Source organism: Budorcas taxicolor, chromosome 12 (assembly GCF_023091745.1).
Source record: "Budorcas taxicolor isolate Tak-1 chromosome 12, Takin1.1, whole genome shotgun sequence".
NCBI classification, from domain to species: Eukaryota; Metazoa; Chordata; class Mammalia; order Artiodactyla; family Bovidae; genus Budorcas; species Budorcas taxicolor.
Window position 1 is genome coordinate 32,520,137 of NC_068921.1, and position 21,957 is coordinate 32,542,093.

A 21,957-nucleotide genomic window follows, 5' to 3' on the forward strand; every position below is an offset into this window, starting at 1 on the left:
CTGCAGCAGGAGAAGCCACCAGTGAGAAGCCCGTGCATCACAACAAAGAGTAGCCCCCGCTTGCCTCAACTAGACAAAGCCCACATCCAGCAATGAAGACCCACCACAGCCAAATAAATAAATAAATCTTTATAGAAAAAAAATTCAAAAATGTTTTCCCCCACCTTGTGCTGGCTTATGCCTTCTATCCTTACACATGCCCTGTGGTTGACAGGCTTCTGTGATGGCCCCCCGTGATCACTGCTTCCTGGTATCCCATCCTTGTGTAATCAGCCCCTCCATGGGGCTGTTTGTGAATTGTTTCCAACTAATAGAATAAGGCAAATGTAATGGGATGTGGTTAGGTTTGCAAAATATTGGGATTTCATCTTCCTCACAGACCTTCATTCCCTTTTGGGCTTGTGCACTCTGACAAAACAGCTACCATGCTGAAGACACCCACAAGGCAAGGAACCGAAGCTGGCCTTCCAGCCAATAGGGAACGGAGGCTGTTGCTCCAGCAGCCGTGGAGGAGCTGAATCCTGTTGACAACCGTGCAGGCTTAGAAGCAGATTCTGCCCCAGCCAGACCCTGGGATGCGACCCTAACCTGGCTGCCTCCTTCTTTGCAGCCTGGAAGAGACCATGAAGCAGAGAACCAGGGTAAGCCACAGCCAGACTCCTGACCTGCAGAAATGGTAAGATAATAGGTGTGTGTTGGTTTATGCCACTGAATTTTGGGGTGGTTTGTTACCCAGCATTGACTAACACACAGTCAGTCTTTCATCACACGAAATTACTCCAGTAGTCCTGAATTCACCCTAAGGAGACAGCAGCTGAACAAAGAGGATTCTGACAAGAGGGGGACTCTGACCCAGCATCCAACCACCACACAACCGTCTTCCTATCCAAAAGTCAGATACACAGCATGAAAGAATGCATGTAGTTATGGTGATAACTGGACAAAACAGCTCAAATATGGACTTCCCTGCAGTATACAGTCCCTTAATCCCAACTGTATTCTTTTCTTCTAATGGTTACTTCTCCCTTGTCCGTCCAGCACAGCCAAGACAGTCAGCCAGGGCCACTGTCCTCGCAGATCAAGCAAGGCACCAGGGCATCATCCCTGAAGCCCATGTTTAACTTAAAGCTCTGAACCTTTTCTTATTGATTGATTTTTTTGACTATGCCTTGTGGCTTGCAGGATCTTAGTTCCTTGACCAAAGATTGGACCTGGGCCCTTGGCAGTGAGAGCGAAGAGTCCTAACCACTGGATCACCAGGGAATTCTCTGCTCCCTCTTTTATAGGCATGGGGAAGAAAGACCTTTGGATTCAACCCCAGTTGCAACTAACTACTTGCGTATGACTTTGGGCAACTCTTCCCAACTTGCTCTTCCTTCTCTTCTCACACAGTTGTTCTGGGGATCACCTGGGAACTTGGTCAATTGACTGACCTCTCTGAACCTTGGTTTCTTCATCAGCCCATTGAGGATAGTAATACCTACATTGGAGATAGTGAAGATTAACAAGAAAATACATGTAAAGCACGTTTGCCAACCATGAAGCGCTGTTGTTGATCAGTCACTCAGTCGTGTCCGACTCTTTGCAACCCCGTGGACTGCAGCACGCCAGGCTGCCCTGTCCATCTCCAACTCCTGGAGCTTGCTCAAAACCTCATGTCCATCAAGTCAGTGATGCCATCCAACCATCTCATCCTCTGTCGTCCCCTTCTCCTCCTGTCTTCAGTCTTTCCCAGCATCAGGGCCTTTTCCAATGAGTTGGCTCTTTGCATCAGGTGGCCAAAGTATCGGAGCGTCAGCATTAGTCCTTCCAAGGAATATTAGATTGATTTCCTTTAGGATTGACTGGTTTGATCTCCTTGCAATCCAAGGGACTCTAAAGAGTCTTCCCCAACACCACAGTTCAAAAGCATCAATTCTTCAGCGCTCAGCCTTCTTTATGATCCAACTCTCATATCCGTACCTGACTACTGGGAAAGCCATAGCTTTGACAATATGAACCTTTGTTGGCAAAGTAATGTCTCTGCTTTTTATGTAAACTGTTATGACATAGGTTCCCACACACTGGCTCAAACAAAAAATGAGTGAAAGGTTGAACCAAGGTCAGCCCAAGGACGACCAAGGTAGGATTGAGCAAGAGAGATTCTGCCCATCGGCCACATTCCCCGATACTGCCATCTCCCTCGTCTGTCAGGGAGCCTCCGGGGTCACTGATCATCTAAGCAGTCAAGAGAGGTCCCCAGGCGTCATCTGCTCTTTTGTCCTTGCTCCCAGCTGTCCTCTGTCAGCAGAGTCCTCGCCCTCTGGAAGCATCTGTTCTTTGACCGTCCCATCCCCCCACGACTTCCCCATCAGTGACCAGCAGGAGATCCAAGATCACCCCACTTGGTTGCCTGCTCACTACGCAGTTCCAGCCTGGCTGCTCCAATTAGCCCTCCTCTTGCTTTAGCCTGATTGCAGTGTTCTCCTGCGGCTGTAATTGCCAGGCTGGGGTAGGGCCAGCGCTTAGTCACCCCTCACCCGCTTCAGATCCATCTAAGCCGGAAGCAGCCAGATTCCATCTAGTGAGCAGGGCCTGATTGTTCTCTGATTACTCACAGGGTCAGGTGCTTGAGTGCTCAGTTTCTATCTGCAGCCCATGCAAGATGTTCGTGTTCAATAATTTCCTCCATCAGCTTTTCTCACCGAGCCACAGAGGTGCCACCCCGCCTCCTGGCAGAGGTGAGCGGAAGCATTCGCCCCATTTTTGGATGGCTCCTTGGTTTTCCTTTGGGGTGGAAGCCATCCATCTTTCTTCACCCCCACTGTCTGCATCTCCTTCCGCTATCGTCTCACCTGATCTCCACATGCATCCTGCAGCCAGCACCTGCTCTGTAGCCCTTTCTCCACACCACTGCTAAGGGATCCTTCCCCAGTGCCAGGGATTTCAGTGGCATCCCAGAGCTTTTAGGATAAAGACCCGACTCCTTGCTGTACCCCTACACTCAGCCTCAAATGTGCATCCCTCCACTCTGGTCCAAGTCTACTGGGCTTCCTTCCTTACTCACATCCAGCAGTCATCCACTCTCCCGACATGCTCTTTTCTCAGTTGTATCACTCTTTCTTCTTGACTGAGTCCAGATTTTTCCCAACACTGCCACGAAGAAATAGGAACCATCTCTCTCCAGACAGAGGGAAGAGACGGGAAGGGCAGGGGTCTCCTGGATCTTTGGGAACATCTGGAAAGTGGAAGTATTAGTCACTCAGTCATATCCAACTCTTTGCGACCACATGGACCTGCCAGGCACCATGTGGAGAATCCATGGGATTCTCCAGGCAAAAATACAGGAGTGGTAGCCATTCCTTTCTCCAGGGGATCTTCCCAAGCCAGGGATCGAACCCAGGTCTCCTGCACTGCAGACAGACTCTTTACCATCTAAGCCACCTGGGAAGCCCTGGGACATCTGGGGCCATGTTCAGAACTTGCAGAATGTATCCTGGAGAACCACTGCTCTAATGTCTAGGATAATATCAACACAAACTTGCCCAAGAATCTTAAAAGGACCTCTATTAATAGTCACTTACCTGTGGAGAAGAGAAAATAGCTGATCTCAAGTATTAATCTTCTAGAAATAGGAATGTGAGCACATGTTGAAACAGCTGCTGCCTCTCCTGGGTAGGTTGCTGCCCCTTTATAAAAAGAGGAAATGCCATCATCTATTTGCAACTGGAGAGCATTGAAATGGTTCTGTTCTGGTTTTCTCTTTTCCAGGCCTTTTCTCATTCCTTTAGCCGGTGGAAATAGGGTCAAAGAAACTGGTTTATGTGAGTATTTCTTCTACCAAATGTAGCAAAAATTTATACTCCTCTGCACACCACAAACTCTCTGTCAGCCTTAGAGCCCATCATTACAACTGGTGTTGTGGGGAGGTCATCCCCAGGGTCCTTCCCTCATAAAAAACCCACATGCATCTCCACAAACAAGGACTGCATACAGTTTCATGGAATGTGGACTCAGGTTAAGAATTCCTGCTTCAAATCTAAATGCCCATTGACAAAGGAATGGATAAAGAAAATGGTACATATAGACAATGGAATATTACTCAGCCATAAAGAAGAATGAAATAATACCATTTGTGGCAACATAGATGGACCCAGAGAGTGTCACGGAGAAGGCAGTGGCACCCCACTCCAGTACTCTTGCCTGGAAAATCCCATGGGTGGAGGAGCCTGGTAGGCTGCAGTCCATGGGGTCGCTAAGAGTTGGACACGACTGAGCGACTTCACTTTCACTTTTCACTTTCCTGCATTGGAGAAGAAAATGGCAACCCACTCCAGTGTTCTTGCCTGGAGAATCCTAGGGACAGGGGAGCCTGGTGGGCTGTCATCTATGGGGTTGCACAGAGTCGGACACGACTGAAGCGACTTAGCAGCAGCAGCAGCAGCAGAGAGTGTCACAGTGGGTGAAGTAAGTCAGACAGAGGAGAAAGATCATATGACATCCTTTATGTGTGGAATCTAAAAAGAACTGATACAAATGCACTTCTTTACCAAACAGAAAGAGACTCACAGGCTTAGAAAATGAACTTATGGTTGCCAGGGAGAAGGGATAGTTAGGGACTCTGGGAAGGTCATGTACACACTGCTATATTTAAAATGGATAACCAACAAAGATCTATAGCACATGGAACTCTGCTCAATGTTACATGCCAGCCTGGATGGGAGGGTGGCTTGGGGGAGAATGGATACATGTATATGTATGGCTGAGTCCCTTTGCTGTTTACCTGAAACTACCACAACATCGTTAATCGGCTCTGTGTGTGTGTGTGTGTGTGTGTGTGTGTGTGTGTGTGCGCGCTTAGTCACTCAGTCATGTCCAACTCTTTGTAACTCCATGGACTGTAGCCCACCAGGCTTCTCTGTCCATGGGGGTTCTCCAGGCAAGAATACTGGAGTGGTTTCCCATTTCCTCCTCCAGGGGATCTTCCCAACCCAGGGATCGAACCCAGGTCTCCCATATTACAGGTGGTTTCTTTACCGTCTGAGCCACCAGTTAGTAGGCTATACCCCAATACACAATGTTTTGGTGTTTTAAAAAATTAAAAAAAATTTTTTAAAGAAAAAAGAATTCCTGCTCCAGACAGTGAGGAGAAAATGCTTTTTCAAAAGTAACACTTGGGGCAGCTGAGACTGATGGAGCCAGCACCCTGGTTGGAATTCTAGATCTTAGGTTGCTTTTTGTGGTGTGATTTTAAGTCTTGAGGCTCGTGGCTCTTCTCAGTGGGGCTTGTCTCCAGCTCAGGGGGCTCCTCCAGAATCCCACAGGGCAGGGGGCTGCAGAGGGGCAGTACTGTCCTCTAGAAGGAAGTGTGTTCTCCGTGGGAGGGTGTGTGACAGCGGATCTCAGCCACAAACAAGTAACTGACGTCCTCGCCTCCCACAGAGACGTGACATTTATGATGCTCTGTGTGATGAACGACAAAGGGAGGAGGATCTGTACAGAATGGGCCAAGGTTGGGACTTGCAGGTATTTATTGGGGATCTGTATATGAGATGCTGGGCCAGACCCGCCTGGTGTTCAGGGGTGCACCCCAGAGTCTCCGAGGTGACACCTCACGGACACCTGGACCAGTGCTGCGCTAGTGGTTCAAACTGTTAGAAACAGAGTGAAATTGCCCGCTTATTGACAGCAGGGCTGGTGAAGAAAGACTATGTGTTTATGAACAAAGACTGTATGTTATTCACGGCATCACATACAAGGTCTGTAAAGCTACTGAGCAATATAGGAAAGTATGTGAATCTGGGAGAAAACTGAAAGAACTGGTTTGTCTTGCAAAATTACTTCAATAATGAATCATTTGTTGCTGGTTGTATTTGTAAGAGTGCTGTTTGAATATTACAATTGGATTAAAATTTGTATATTTATACAATTTATACAATTTATTTCATTGCATGGGGGAGGGGGACAATAAGTAATGAGCATGCATTTCCTGAGTGGCAGTCACCCAGCTTCAAGCCCCCTGTGGAAGGAGGGGCTGTCTGCGCCCCCGTAATTTCAGGGGTTCAGGAAGAACTTGGCCCTGAAATGGTCCTTTGCTTCCTGCTTTAAACTACACACTGAGCTATTTGGGTACTTGAAAAGAAACTGGCAAATCTTCCCGGGAAGGTGGCTGTGAAGCCTCCAGGAGCCCTCCGGGGGAATGGGCTGAGTTGGGTTTATTGCTGTACACGTCTGGGAGCGTCTGGCTCTGAGATGCAAATTGAGGAGTTTTGAACTAGATTTTTAGGACCTGTAGCGATTTAAAGGCCGCCTCCCAGATAATTTTACATTTCTGAGTCCTATCACCAGCCTTCTGGGCGCCAGCATCCAGCACTTTCCCGAGGGCCCTCCCCAGGGCTGCAGGGGCCCCCACCTGTGGGCCGTTGGGTGATGACCTTAGCCAGGGGGATGGGAGAGGCAGCCGGCAACTCTGCCTGCGGGGGCAGGAGGCTGGGCCTTGCTTCCCTCCCCCATGTCCCCTGTCCCACTAGTTCCCCTCCAGTACTTCCTTCATGCCCACAAATCCTGTCCCAGGGTCTGCTCCGGCAAACCAAGATTCAAATCATTTTATAAGATTTATTCCAAAAAGCAACAGGCCTCTGCCACCTTCACCCAGACTCTCTCCAACCTCTTGTTCTCCAGAAGCAACAATTTTACCCTCATCTCAGCCTTTTTCTTATTTTTTTTTTGAGGGGGGTACATTATGTTTCTTTATATTTATATTTCTAATAACATTTTCATAGTGCTACTTCTTGATTTTTAAGTTTTAGGCATTTTCTATTGATTTTCTCTTACGGAATATGAAGACTAACACACACACACACACTTTCTCCATTCTCCTAAACCGTTATAAAGTAACAGTACTAACTATGCTATATATATATATATATATATATATATATTTAAATTATATTTCTGTATCTCAAGTTCATCTTAAAAAAGAAACCAAAACCTGAATGTGTTACATAACAGTGTTTTATTTATTTCTCTTCGGCTGCTGTGGGTCTTCATTGCTCTGCATGGGGTTTTTTTAGTTGCGGTGCGGGCTTCTCTTTGCAGTGGCTTCTCTTGTTGTGGAGCACAGGCTCTAGAGCATGTCAAAGTGTGTGCTCAGTTGCTTAGTCATATACAACTCTTTCCCAACCCCGTGGACTGTAGCCTGCCAGGATCCTCTGTCCATGGAATTTTCCAGGCAAGAAATACTGGAGTGGGGTGCCATTTCCTCCTCCAGCGGATCTTCCTGACCCAGGGATCAACCCTGCGTCTCCTGCATTGGCAGGCAGGTTCTTCACCCTGAGCCACCTGGTCCAGCAATGAAGACCCCAGGGTGTGTGGGCTCCAGTGATTTCGGCGCAGTGGGCACAGTAGTTGTGGCTTGCAGGCTTGGTTTCCCCGCAGCACATGGGATCTTCCTGGGCAGGGGTGGAACCCGTGTCCCCTGCATTGGCAGGTGGATTCTTAACCACTGGAGCACCAGGGAAATCCTAGGTTTACTCTTGTATAGAATTTGCCACAGGTTAGGCATTGTTCCAAGCCTTTCCTATGTATTGATTCATTCACTCTTCCCCCAAGCCCTATGAAATAGGTTTGGTTATGATCTTCAATTTACGGATAAGGACATTGAGTCAGAGTGATGGGCCGGCCCACCAACACAGCTCATAATCGGATTATTATGACCTGGTGCAGGTTTGAGCCTGGGTGGGCTGGCCTTAGGGTCTGTGCTCTTAGTCACCACATAGACGGCTGGGATTATGACACAGCTTTCGTTAGACCACCTTCAGTGTATTTACTAATACGATTATATCAGTGCTAGCCACAGCTGATCCAGGCAGTAAACTGTGACGTCTCTTTCCTTCCTGCAAAACTTTTAAATTTACCAAGTTTAAAAACTGTCTGGGTTTTGTTGCTGTTTTCACCTGGTCTTTTGTGCTTTTTGTACTTATCTCTAATTCAACCTATCTCCTGCCAGTTGTGTTCCCTCAGTATGCTCCAGCACATCAGGTGTTCTATGAGCTTTACCTTCTTGGAGAAATTCCTGCTGGAGCATATCTGACCTCTCCTCACCTGGACTGGCTGCTCCAGGACCTGCTAGGAAACTGGAAACTCTGAGGATCCTCTCCGTCTCGCGGTGTTCTGACATTTCACAAGCATGCACAGAGCCTGTTTTCACCACTGGGGCAAGCACAGAGTGGGCTCTCAAAGCCTGGAAAGCCATGTCCGGCATCTTTGGAGGGTTCCTTGGCTTACTTCTTCAGTGATGCTCCTAATCCTCTAATGTTTTCACCTATTCGTTATTTTTCTTGTTGATCTATTTCCTGGAAGATTGGCCCAGCTTTATCTTCAAAGCTTTCTACTGAGTTTTTAAAATATTGTATACTGGATTTCCCAGTGGTTAAGCACCTGCCTGTCAATGTAGGGGACACAAGTTTGATTCCTGGCTCTGGAAGATCCCGCATGCCACGGAGTGACTAACCCTGTGTGCCACAACTACTGAGCCCAGGCGCCCTAGAGCCCGTGCTTTGCAAAAGAGAAGTCACTTCAATGAGAAACCCACACACCACAACTAGAGAGTAGCCCCCACTCTCTACAACTAGAGAAAGCCTGCTGCAGCAATCAAGACCCTGTGCAGCCAAAAGTGTTTTTTTTTAAAGAGAGGAAGATAGCAACTGATTCTGTAGGCTGTTAGAACTATCCACATTGAGTATGAAGAAAAAATATCTAATACCAGGAGTTTTAAAAATAAATAAAACATTATATATTATTTTTATGTTTTTACATTTTCTGCCATCATGTTTAAATTTTTTAAGTTGCTGTTGGATTTTTTTAAACATATATGGTTTTTAATTATCAATTTTTATCTGTCTTTCATTGTATCCTATGCTCTGGCTTTTGCCCTTAACACTCTTATGAAACATTTGCTTGAGTTTGTTTCTTTCTTTATTATTGAGCTATAGTTGATTTACAACATAACACAAGTTTCAGTGATTGACAATTTTTAAAGATTATACTCCATTTACAGTTATTATAAAATCCTAGCTATATTCCTTGTGCTGTACAATATGTATCCCTAAAGTTTATTTTATACATAGTAGCTTAATCACCTACCCCTACCTCCCTCTCCCTACTGGTAACCACCAGCTTTTCTTTATCTGTGAGTCTGTTTCCTTTTTTTCATATTCACTAGCTTGCTTATTTTTTAGATTCCACATACAAGTGATATCATACAGTATTTGTCTTTCTCTAATTTCACTAAGCATAATATCCTCTAGGTCCATCCACGTTGCTGCAAATGGGAGTATTTCATTCTTTTTTTGTGGCAGAGCAGTAATGCATTGGGAAAGATGCTGGGAAAGACTGAAGGCAGGAGGAGAAGGAGGCAACAGAGGATGAGATGGTTAGATGGCAACACTTACTCAATGGATGTGAGTATGAGCAGACTCTGGGAGACAGTGAAGGACAGGGAGTCTGGTGTGCTGCAGTTCACGGGGTCGTCAGGACTCAGTGACTAAACAGCAATAATGCATTGTTTGAAGGAAATGGCAACCTACTCCAGTACTCTTGCCTGGAGAATCCCATGGACGGAGGAGCCTGGTGGGCTACAGTCCACGGGGTCGCAAAGAGTCGGACACGACTGAGCGATTTCACTTCACTTGTATATACTACGTCTTCTTTATCCATTCACCAGTCAATGGATACTTGGTTGCTTCCACATTCTGGCTGTTGTAAATAAGGCTGCTAGCAACACTGGGGTGCATGTATCTTTTCAAAATAGGGTTTTTGGGTTTTTCTGGGTATATACCCAGGAGTGGAATTGTTGGATCACTAATTATTAGAGAAATGCAAATTAAAACCACGATGAGCTATCACCATTTAGAGTGGCCATCACCAAAAAGTCTACAAACAACAAATGTTGGCAAGGATGTGGAGAAAGGGGAACTCTCGTACACTGTTGATGGGGATGTAAATTGGTCCAGCCACTACGGAGAATAGGACGAAGATTCCTTTAAAAACTGACCGTCCAATTTGGACAATACCATTGCCCAGGGCTTGCTACTGCTTCACAAACACAGATTTGCCACACAAGCCCATATTTCTTCTGAGAAGAAACCATACAGAGCCATCTTGTGGTGGAAAAACAACACACAGGTTTCAGCCTAATGTTTGCATCAGATTTTATACTTCACCAGCAGGTGTCAACGCATCTGCAAACTCTTGTACCCTTGATTCCTCCCACACGGCCGGGCAGTGTTTTAAAGTGGTCAGCAAATGTTGACAACAAACTGCACTTGTCTCACTAACACGTTTACCACAGGTAATTAACTTAACTACCTGATAAAAATGTTATTGGCATGTTATAATGCTTGCTGTTGTCAGAAGAGATTTTGACGGACAGTTACTCAGTCTGGGTCCTGGGTTACCTTTATAGGCACATAATCAAATCAAAATTCAGTTTTTGATCCACTCATCAGTTTGTGAGTGGATCAAAGTAAATAACCACATCGGATAATAAGGAGTCATTCCCCAAAATTTGTTATTTGCCCCAACTATATGGTTTGGATTTTTCTGTCGTGAAAAATGGGCTTGCCAGGTGGCTCAGTGGCGAAGAACCCTCCTGCCAATGCAGGAGACCCAGGAGACATGGATTCAATCCCTGGGTAGGGAAGATCCCCTGGAGAAGGAAATGGCAACCCACCTTAGTGTTTTTGCCTGGAAAATCCCATGGACAGAGGAGCCTGGCGGGTTGCAGTCCATGGGGTCAGAAAGAGTCGGACATGACTTAGCGACTGAGCGCCAGCACCATGGTGAAAAATAGTAACACACTGGATTGCTCTCCAAGGCTGTCAAAGCCGTGCAGTCACACTGTGTCCGATTCACCGGAGATGATGTGAGATGGAGAATGGCCATCTGTAGGCGCCAAGGACTCATGCTGTGGCTCCTGGGAGCATCGACCATCTCATGGCCAACTTTTATCTGTGTAAACACGAGTGTACCACCTTCTCCAGGCCTGCAGAGAGAACCCCCGGGGCACTGGGGGCGACTTTCAGAGTGTGGCTGCCACCTGGGCTCAGGCTGTCTGCTCCCCCAAGCCCCCATGTGACCTGCATGTGCGGGGCTTTTGTACACAGCTTTGCTGGCGTGTATCAGCTGTGACTGGCGATGCTGTGTGCTTTCCTGCATGCAAGCTTCAGCCTCAGGTAAGTGAGCCTAAGCTCCCTGCTGAATACTCATCACAAGAGACGTTTCTAAGAATGTGATGGCTGATGCAGGTTTCTCTCACTGCCTAGAGATACAGTTCCTTCAGACGTCTTCACGGATGTGGCTCCTTCTCCCACAGGAGGCTTTCTGGGCTGTGTTAGGAAAGCCACGCCTCAGGACCACAGGCCTTGGGACTGTGAGAGCCTGGGATGGGGTAGATGTTCCCAGGCACCAAGGGACATCAGCTCAGATCAGGGGATGGTCTGCCATGGATGGCTTTGGCCACACTCTTGAAGGCAGCTGAGAATTCAGTTTGATTTTTACAACAAGCTGTTTTCCTGGTGTCCACAGGGCAGGCTGGACTGTGCTTCCTTCTCCAACAGATGCACTCCCATGTGGGCCAGCTTGATCTTTGCCTGGAAGAAGAAGAGGCACCTGCTGGGCCTCAGCCCTGGGCTCACGAGGGTCTCTGAGCCCACTGACTGCCTGCCGAGGCCCACAGGGGTCAGCTTCCAGCTCTGCTGGCCGGTTCAGTCGTCTCACTGTTTCTCATGGGCCAGGTAATAGCCACGTCCCCCCAGGAGCGATGGGAAGTGGCATGAAGGCAATGGGCAGCCAGTGAGGAAGAGGTGAAAAGTGTCAGTTGCTCAGTCGTGTCTGATGCCTTGCAACCCCATAGACTGAAGCCCGCTAAGCTTCTCTGTCCACGAGATTCTCCAGACAAGGATACTGGAGTGGGTTGCCATGCCCTCCTCCAGGGGATCTTTCCAACTCAGGGATCGAACCTGGTCTCCCTCATTAGAAGGCAGATTCTTTCCCGTTTGAGCCACCAGTGAAGCCCCAAGGAAGAGTTTCAGTTCAGTTCAGTTCAGTCACTCAGTCGTGTCTGACTCTTTGCGACCCCATGAATCGCAGCACGCCAGGCCTCCCTGTTCATCACCATCTCCCGGAGTTCACTCAGACTCATGTCCGTCGAGTCCGTGATGCCATCCAGCCATCTCATCCTCGGTCGTCCCTTTCTCCTACTGCCCCCAATCCCTCCCAGCATCAGAGTCTTTTCCAATGAGTCAACTCTTCGCATGAGGTGTCCAAAGTACTGGAGTTTCAGCTTCAGCATCATTCCCTGCGAAGAAATCCCAGGGTTGATCTCCTTCAGAATGGACTGTTTGGAGAAAGAGGTAGGATTCAATTTTGGGTTTAACAGATACTATGTGTCAGGCACTGCTCCAAGCATGGAAACATGTCCATGAACAAAGAAATGCCATCACACTGTAGATGTCAAATTTGGAGCATGGCCCAGGGTCACCCAGGAGCCTGGGGGCTGGAGACAGGAATAAACTGTGTCTCTGCTGATGAAAGTGCCCTAATTTCTTGGGCACCACGGGATGCATGTTTGCAAGTGAGGTATAAACTCTAGGCTGTGGTCCTGGAGAAGACTCCTGACAGTCCCTTGGACAGCAAGGAGATCAAACCAGTCAAATCAAATCAACCCTGTATATTCATTGGAAGGACTGATGCTGAAGCTCCAATATTTTGGCCACCTGTTGTGAAGAACTGACTCACTGGACAAGACTCTGATGCTGGGAAAGACTGAGAGCAGGAGGAGAAGGAGATGACAGAGGATGAGATGGTTGGATGGCATCACCAACACAATGGACATGAGTTTGAGCAAACTGTGGGAGATAGTGAAGGACAGGGAAGGCTGGAGTGCTGCAGTCTACGGGATCATGAAGAGTGGGGCAAGACTTGGCCACTGAACAACAACAGCACTAAGCTCTAGAAGCCCATGAGGCTCCTGGCATCTGAGACACTCCAGTCTCTGGTCCAGCGGGTCTCACAGAACATGCAGCATCTGTCCAGTTTGGGTGCTGATGAAGAGCAGGTCGGGGACAGGACCAGGCTGTTTCCGGCTGCCTGATAACGCCTGGCGGTGCTCACCTGACACGGCAGCCCAGAGGCGGCAGGAGGTGAGGGAGGTTGTTTGTGCGGCGGATTTCAATTACCCTCAGCAAATACTGTCCACGTTGTAGAACAAACAGGATCACCCAGTCAGCTCATGGGGCAAGAGGGAAAGAACTTTACCCATCATTAATGTTTGACTGCCTTTCTCAAAAATTGTAACCTTTAAACCCCCAAGTCAACTCTCAGTTGAGGCTGCTGGGTCAGTTCTGGTGCTGGTTTGTCCATGGGCCAAAGAGGTTTCGATCAGGAGAAACAAACAAACAGAAAGATAAGCCCTCTAAAGCACCCACGAAGCAGACACAGGATTTCCCTAGCAGAGATAACTGGCCGCTTAGCCCTTGTTTGGGCTTCCCTGGTGGCTCAGCTGGTAAAGACTCCACCTGCAATGTGGGAGACCTGGGTTTGATCCCTGGATTGGGAAGATCCCCTGGAGAAGGGCATGGCTACCTACCCCAGTATTCTGGCCTGGAGAATTCCACTGATTGTATAGTCCTTGGGGTAGCAAAGAGTCAGACACGACTGAGCAACTTTTACTTCACTTAGCCCTCATTGGGAGGATAGAGTCCTGTCTGCCCAAGTGTCCCCGCACCTGGGGTGGAGCTGGACCTTTGCAGTGATGGGTGATCAGAGAAGGCCTTCCACCTGGGGCAGGGCAGCCAGATGCTGCCTGAGATGTGCTGTGATTGACTTGGACCCCGAGATGCTGTGAAGACCGGAAGCATTTGATCTTCCACGAAGATGCCACCCTGACTGTTCAGGAGCCACCACCAGACCTTAATGAAATAAGGACTCCACATCTGAGTCTGACCTGGGGGACAGAGCATTTACGTGTGAGACAGTCAGGGTCCACAGAGTCCCAGGACCTGTGAGGCAGGGGCCTCTGTGACCGCAGTCCACCTGGGAAAGGAGGCAAATTTCCCTCCTCTTGCATTATGAATGACAGGCCATTCCAGACACTTTCAGCTTTACAGATGACTCACGCCTTAATTATTTGTGACCTAACAGTGAGCCATTAGGAGTTAGTGTATTATTCACAAACTAAACTTAGCGCAAGACTGGATACACCCAGTGCCCCTCGCAGCCACCCCCACCCAGAGATCCAGCTATCATGAGGCTTGGCTCCAGGTCCCTGCAGCATAGCTGGGATTCCTTCAGTTCGGGGGGAGGAAAACTGTCACCTGTCTGTCTTGAGCTGGTCATGTGTCACGATTGCCGCTTTTCTGGCTTTTAAATTATAACCTACTGTGGGGTTAACGACTTCACTTTCATTTTTCACTTTCATGCATTGGAGAAGGAAATGGCAACCCACTCCAGTGTTCTTGCCTGGAGAATCCCAGGGATGGGGGAGCCTGGTGGGCTGCCGTCTATGGGGTTGCACAGAGTCGGATACGACTGAAGCGACTTAGCAGCAGCAGCAGTGGGGTTAGCTTTGGTACCACCCACTTAGATTGGGGCGAGTTGTCTGGTTAGCTCTGCAGTGTGTAGGGGTATGTTAGCATCTGTTTAAACTCTTCTAGTTTAAACACAGCATCGCTCCAAAGCAAACCACCACCCACACGCCTACTGCAAAGTTAAAAGTGAGCATAATTCTGCTGAATGTATCTGAGGGGCTCTTTCTCTGTGTCATATGGAAACGGATGGAGGGAGGTAAACCAGAAGGGTTTCAGCTTGTCACGTCGGCCTGTGGTCTGAGTTCTGCAAGTCTGGCATTACATTGCACCGGTGTGTACAGTCATAGGCAATAGGTATTAAGCGACCAGTTCTCAGGGGTAAAAATGTGTGTGTGTGTGTGTGTGTGTGTGTGTATGTGTGTGTATAATGTACTTAATATATAGGTTTATTATCCATTATTATTGCATAATTATTATACATTGTATAATAATATATAGGTTTATTATACATTATAGGTGTGTATATAATAGATGCATAGATATGTGATACAATTTACAAATTTTTTAAAAAGTATGTAATTTTTTAAAACTTTAAGCTTTTTATTTTGTATTGGGGTGTTGTTGTTCAATCACTAAGTCATGTCAGACTCTGAGACCCCAGGGACTGCAGCACTCCAGGCCTCCCTGTCCCTCACTGTCAGGGGATATAGCCGATTAACAAGGTTGTGGGAGTTCCAGGTGAACAGCAAATGGACTCAGACATACATATATATGTATCCATTCTCCCCGAAACCCTGCTCCCATCCAGCCTGGCACATATCATTGAGCAGAGTTCCATGTGCTATACAATAGGTCTTTGTTGGTTATCCATTTTAAATATAGCAGTGTGAGCAGGACCCTCCCAAAGTCCCTAACTATTCCTTCCCCCCAAAAAATATGTAATACTATTGACTGTAAATTCCATTCATCTAGTTGAGTCTCACAGAATGCTGTCAGTTAATTTTTGTTGCACACTTGAGTCCACAGCCAACCTAGAGGTGCCACCAATGAACAAACGCAGTTCCAACATAACTGTTAGTTGCTATTTTTGCTTAAGTGTAAAAGTAAAGCAGCAAAAACTATATCAAAACTTCAGTTATTTATCAGTGATGTGAGTGTATTCTTTACCACCTCAGATAATATTTTCATATACTGGAAGGATACATTTTGAATTTTTCACATACTCACAATTTAATAGTTATACACATAATATACTTTCTCAGTTTAATCTGCAGTATTAACATTTCCTCCGTCACTATCTGAAGTCTAGACAATCAGCAAAACAATAAATCAAGCCCTGATGCGTAATCAAGTCCTGAGTGATTTAACAATGTATCAAGCGCTTTGCCAGTTTCTATGGTGCACGCACTCTCACCAAGACTGGTTTCCACCAACTGAGGTAACATCACTGAACGTGGTGTTGATAAGAGATGCCCAGTAACGCAATCTTATAGGGTTTCCACAATAATCCAATGACCTTAAGAACAGAGACAAATAGTAAAATGCAGTAAAAGACAAGTAGTGAGTGATCAACTTTGAATATACCACCTTCTTTTGTCACACAATTTATTGTTCAGGGGACGTCCCTGGTGGCCCAGCAGTTAAAACTCTGCCTTGCAATGCAGGGGACATGAGGTCAATCCCTGATCTGGGAACTAGGATCCCACATGCTGCAGAGCAACTAAGCCCGCACACTGCAACTTAGAGAGCCTGCACAGCAAAAAGTTCTGCACGTTGCAATGAAAAGAACCCACATGCCACAACTAAGACCCAAGACAGCCTAATAAGTAAATATTTTTAGAAAAGAATGGCTGTGTTTAATAACTGACTTGGAAGGTACTGGGAGGTTCTCAGGCGCCTATACCAGCTGGCCTGGCACACCTTTGTGTCTGCGGCAATGAAGGTACCTGTGATTTCAGAGAGGCTCTTTATTCTTTCAGACACGGTGACTGTGTCCCGTTCTGACTTCTCTCAGCTTACAGTTTGGCCGCCTCTAGGCCTGGCCCACTCTCTTTAGTATTAGCCCTCACCCCTCGTCACTGTCCCAGGTCCAGTGCTCACCCCACGACCAGGACCGACGAGCTGTGGCCACAGAGCCTGCCTACACAGGCTGAACGGGCAGGTCTGCACTTGCAGCCCCTGCGGGAAGCACAGGCCCTGCCATAAAGAGGAAATGCTAGCAGCAACGTGAAAACGAGGATGCGAGTGCCAGCCAGTGACTAAAACCCTAGCGCGACCATAAAAACCTGCCCCGGGTTACGTCTTGAGAAACAAGGTGTTGGCTTTTAAAGTGTTTAATTTTCTCTCCCTTAAAAACTTAACCCAGAACTTTAATTACAGGCAGATCATAAAACTCCGATTCCAATATCAAAGGACACATCCAAGGATATGTGGGGATGATTCATACCTCTTGCAGTGTTTCATCAGAGGACTAAACATGTCGTTTTTCGCCCTGTATAATCGCACTGGCCCTTTTATTGGTCAAGTGTGGAGTTTATGTTTTTAAGTTTTATATTTTATAATAGCTCATTCTTTTTTTAAAAACCAACATTCAATCACCTTTTTGGCTGCGCTGGGTCTCTGTTGCTGCACAGACATCTCTCTAGCTGCGGGGTGAGGGCTTCTCCTTGTGGGGGCCCCTCCTGTTGCAGAGCACGGGCTCTAGAGTGCTCAGGCTTCAGCAGCTGTGGCCCTTGGGCTCCGTCGTTGCGGCTCCCAGACTCTGGAGCATGGGCTCAATAGTTGTGGTGCTCGGGCTTAGTTGCTCTGAGGCATGTGAGATCTTCCCAGGTCAGGGGTTGAACCCATGTCTCCTGCAGAGTTAGCCAGATTCTTTACCACTGAGCCACAGGGAAGCCCATATCTAATTCTTCATGAGGTCTTAACATTTTTTTTTCAAAAAGGGCCCATCCATGTGAAAATATAAGCAGACAGAAATATTTTCTCCATCTCCCTCTTCCGCTTTCTTGTTGGATTGAGCCAGGATCCTGCAGAGGAGGGCCTGACATCTTCCTGCCCACCCCTATCCCATCCATCCAGATTCTTCCAGACTTGCCCCTGGCCTCTGTTTCCACCACGTGGTGTTCCAGGAAGGAAGTACCATAGACTTTGAAACTATTCTCTTCTCAGAAGAACCCTCACCTCTGCTCTTCTTGGAAGAAAATGTTTTTAAAAATCAATAAGCAAATCGTTAATTTGGAGGCCATAACTTTGCTGACAAAGGTCCAGCTAGTAAAAACTATGGTCTTTCTAGTAGTCATGTACGGATGTGAGAGTTGGACCAGAAATAAGGCTGACTGCTGAAGAAGTGATGCTTTCAAACCGTGGTGCTGAAGAAGACTCTTTAGAGTCCCTTGGACAGCAAGATCAAACCAGCCAATCCTAAAGGAAATCAACCCTGAATATTCATTAGAAGAGCTGACGCTGAAGCTGAAGCTCCAATACCTTGGCCACCTGATGCAAAGAGCAGACTCATTGGAGTCTTGACCTAAGAAGCCTGAAAATAGTAGGGAGCCTCAGAGCTTTCCGTCTCATAGGCAGGGGAAAATGCAGCCTTGAGATGCAGCAATCTGGTTTCCAGGAGGAACTGGAGAGGTAAGGGTGCAGGTAGCACTGGCTGAAACACAACTCACCCACAGCCTGAACAACCTGAATGCTGACAGCATTTACGTGCATTCAAATGGACCCTTTTCTTTGTGCCCAGACGGCATATTGACATAACTGCCTTCATGAAAAGGTCTTTTGAGGACAAAGGCATTTTAGTTTTTGGAAGAGGGGGCGTTTCTTGTTGGGCATAATTGATAGGGTTTAAATGTCCCCTTTCTTCTGGTAAATCCAGCTGTCAACTCATCTCACGTGGGGAATCTCAGGGTGTGGGGAGCGACGGACTGACAGCCTGGTTTTGAAGGTTGTCCTCATCTCCTAGGGGCTCCCAAATCACCCCTCTGGGGTCTCCTCCCTCTGGGTCCCCCACCTGCTCGTCCGTGTGATGGGTATCCTAACATAGCAATGGCTTCCATCTGGTTCCTGGAGAGGTGGTCAGTCCAGAGAGACAAGCTGAGTGTGTGCGTGCCTTAGCTGGAATTGCTGCTGCCTCAGCCCAGTCAGGGTGGGGTTTCCACAATTGGCCAAGAATGTAAAACTGGTTGTTTGAACCGTGGACGCTTTTATGAGCTTATGCAGGTGTCCGGTGTTGGACCACAGTCTGTATATTTATCTGTAAATACCAGAAGCCCAAGTTCCCTTCTGAGGCTGGTGGATGAGGAGGAAGAGGGGTGAAGCTGGACTTCCTCCCAAGAATGAGGAACTGAGCGAATCAATCTATTAGCAGCACTTTGTGGGGACCAGCCATGAATCCTAGGATGTTATTCACTCACAAGAGATTGTTGACTGAGTAATACTTAACCTAAAGTAGAAAATAATCCTCTGATATATGCCCCAAATAATTATAGACGAATGGCTAAAGCAGTTACCCACTCCAGTATTCTTGCCTGGAGAATCCCATGGACGGAGGAGCTTGGTGGGCTACAGTCCACAGGTTGCAAAGAGTCGGACACGACTGAGCGACTTCACTTTCACTTTCACTAAAGCAGTTGGAATGAAATTCTTATTAAAATGTTTCCATCTATATTTTGGTCAGATTATATTTCACTTCTGAGAATAAATGTATGTATTATGGAAATGACAGTCTAAATTAATAAAAACATAGGAAAAAAACTGTAATAGAAACTGGAAATTTCTGTAACTTTTGCCCAATCCAGAAATTTGGGAGATGTTAGATGAGACATCGCCTATCGGACCAGGAATTGAGAGCATTTCCTAGGTATTAGTAATAGGTTTGGTTAAATAGGATTGCAGCTTCTGGTCACCATTTTCAAAGATAAAGAATCACTCTGACTACAGGGACTAACACAACCTAAATGGACATTTAATGAACATTTAACAAATAAACATGTTTGATGCTTATGATGACAATAAGTGCTTTACATATTTGTGTCAGCATGGTAAAATACCTGTAGGTCTGTATCAGCCACAAGATCACGGGTCTAAGGTTCAAAGAAAAATAATACTTCATATCAGTGTGTTTACATGTTAGATGTAATCAGGGCTCTCACTCTCTCCACATATATCAGCATATGTCATATTTTGTGCTTGTATTTTGTTGGATTTTTTTCCCTTTTTTTTTGGCTGCACCACATGGCAGTTTGGGATTAGCAGACGCAAACTGTTGAATATTATATGTGAAGTGAAAGTCGCTTAGTTGTGTCCGACTCTTTGAGACCCCTCTTCGGGTCAGAATACTGGAGTGGGTAGCCTTTCCCTTCTCCAGGGGATCTTCCCAACCGAGGGGTCTAACCCAGGTCTCCAGCATTGCAGGAGGATTCTCTACCAGCTGAGCCACAAGGGAAGCTTGAATATTAGAGAAGAGATAAACAGCAAGGTCCTACTGTATAGCACAGGGGACTGTATTCAATAGCCTGTGATATGCCACAATGGGAAAGAATATGGAGAAGAATGACAGTGAGAGTTTCAGTCACTCAGTCACGTCTGACTCTTTGTGACCCCATGGACCGCAGTCCGCCAGGCTTCTCTGTCCATCGGGTTCTCTAGGCAAGAATAGTGGAGTGGGTTGCCATGCCTTTCTCCAAGAGATCTTCCCAACCCAGAGATCGAAATCCCATCTCTTACGTCTCCTGCATTGGCAGGCAGTTTCTTTACCACTAGTGCCACCTGGAAAGCCCCTTAAAAAGAATGTGTGTGTGTGTGTGTGTGTGTGTGTATGTCTGCTAAGTTGCTTCATTTGTGTCAACTCTTTGACCCCATGGACTGCTGCCTGCCAGACTCCTCTGTCCATGGAATTCTTCAGGCAAGAATACTGGAGTGAGTTGCCATTTTCTCCTCCAGGAGATCTTCTTGACCCAAGGATTGAACCAAGGGCTCTTGCATTGCAGGCAGATTCTTTACCATTGAGCCACCAGGGAAGCCCAGTGACATCTTGGTGGAACTAAAGTCAGCCAGGGCAGGACTGTTTACATCACAAGCATCGCAAGCACTACAAACCAGGGTTCATCTTCTCCACAAAGAGCTAGTTGTTAAACGTCTACCAGCAGGCCATTGGACACGCCTAACTGAGATGAGGACTGAAAGCATTTTCAGATGGAGGGTGCCAAGGACTTCACAGATGAGAAGATACTTGAACTGGGCCTAGCATGCCCATTCCTAGAGGAATAATGTCTGGGTTTGGAAGCATCTCTTCACGGACTCTGCTGTCTTTTGCCATTTTTTAAATCAGTTGGGGATTCATTTCTCTGCTCCGGGTTTTGGAAGAAAAATGACAGTGGGAACAGTTCCGTGAGGCACTCAGTATCCTCCTGCGTGTCCTCTGAAATCATAGCGGAAGCAAACAGTGGCGCCCCTGTGCACAGGGATCAAACCAAGTGAGTTCAGCTCTTAGCAGAGGATTTTTAAGGTGAGAGGAGCACAGCAAGAAGCTGATCAGGGACTTTCCTGGCGGTCCGGTGGCTAAGACTCTGGGCTCCCAATACAGGGGTTCTGGGTTCAATCCCCGGTCAGGGAACTAGATCCCATATGCCTCAACTAAAGATCCCACATGCCACAGCTAAGCCCTGGTGCAGCCAAATGAATAAGTAAATAGACATTTTAAAATAAATATAGAAGAAGCTGATCAGCACCGCAGATAGAATTCTCCAATCCTGGATATTTTCCTGTTCAGCTCAACCGAAACTACCCAAATGACCAGAACAAATCTTATCCATCAGTTCAGCTCAGTTCAGTTGCTCAGTCGTGTCCGACTCTTTGTGACCCCATGAATCGCAGCACACCAGACCTCCCTGTCCATCACCAACTCCCAGAGTTCACTCAGACTCACATCCATTGAGTCGGTGATGCCATTCAGCCATCTCATCCTCGGTCGTCCCCTTCTCCTCCTGCCCCCAATCTCTCCCAGCATCAGAGTCTTTTCCAGTGAGTCAACTCTTTGCATGAGGTGGCCAAAGTACTGGAGTTTCAGCTTTAGCATCATTCCTTCCGAAGAAATCCCAGGGCTGATCTCCTTCAGAATGGACTGGTTGGATCTCCTTGCAGTCCAAGGGACTCTCAAGAGTCTTCTCCAACACCACAGTTCAAAAGCATCAATTCTTCGGTGCTCAGCCTTCTTCACAGTCCAACTCTCACATCCATACATGACCACAGGAAAAACCATAGCCTTAACTAGACAGACCTTAGTCGGCAAAGTAATGTCTCTGCTTTTGAATGTGCTATCTAAGTTGGTCATAGCTTTCCTTCCAAAGAGTAAGTGTCTTTTAATTTCATGGCTGCAATCACCATCTGC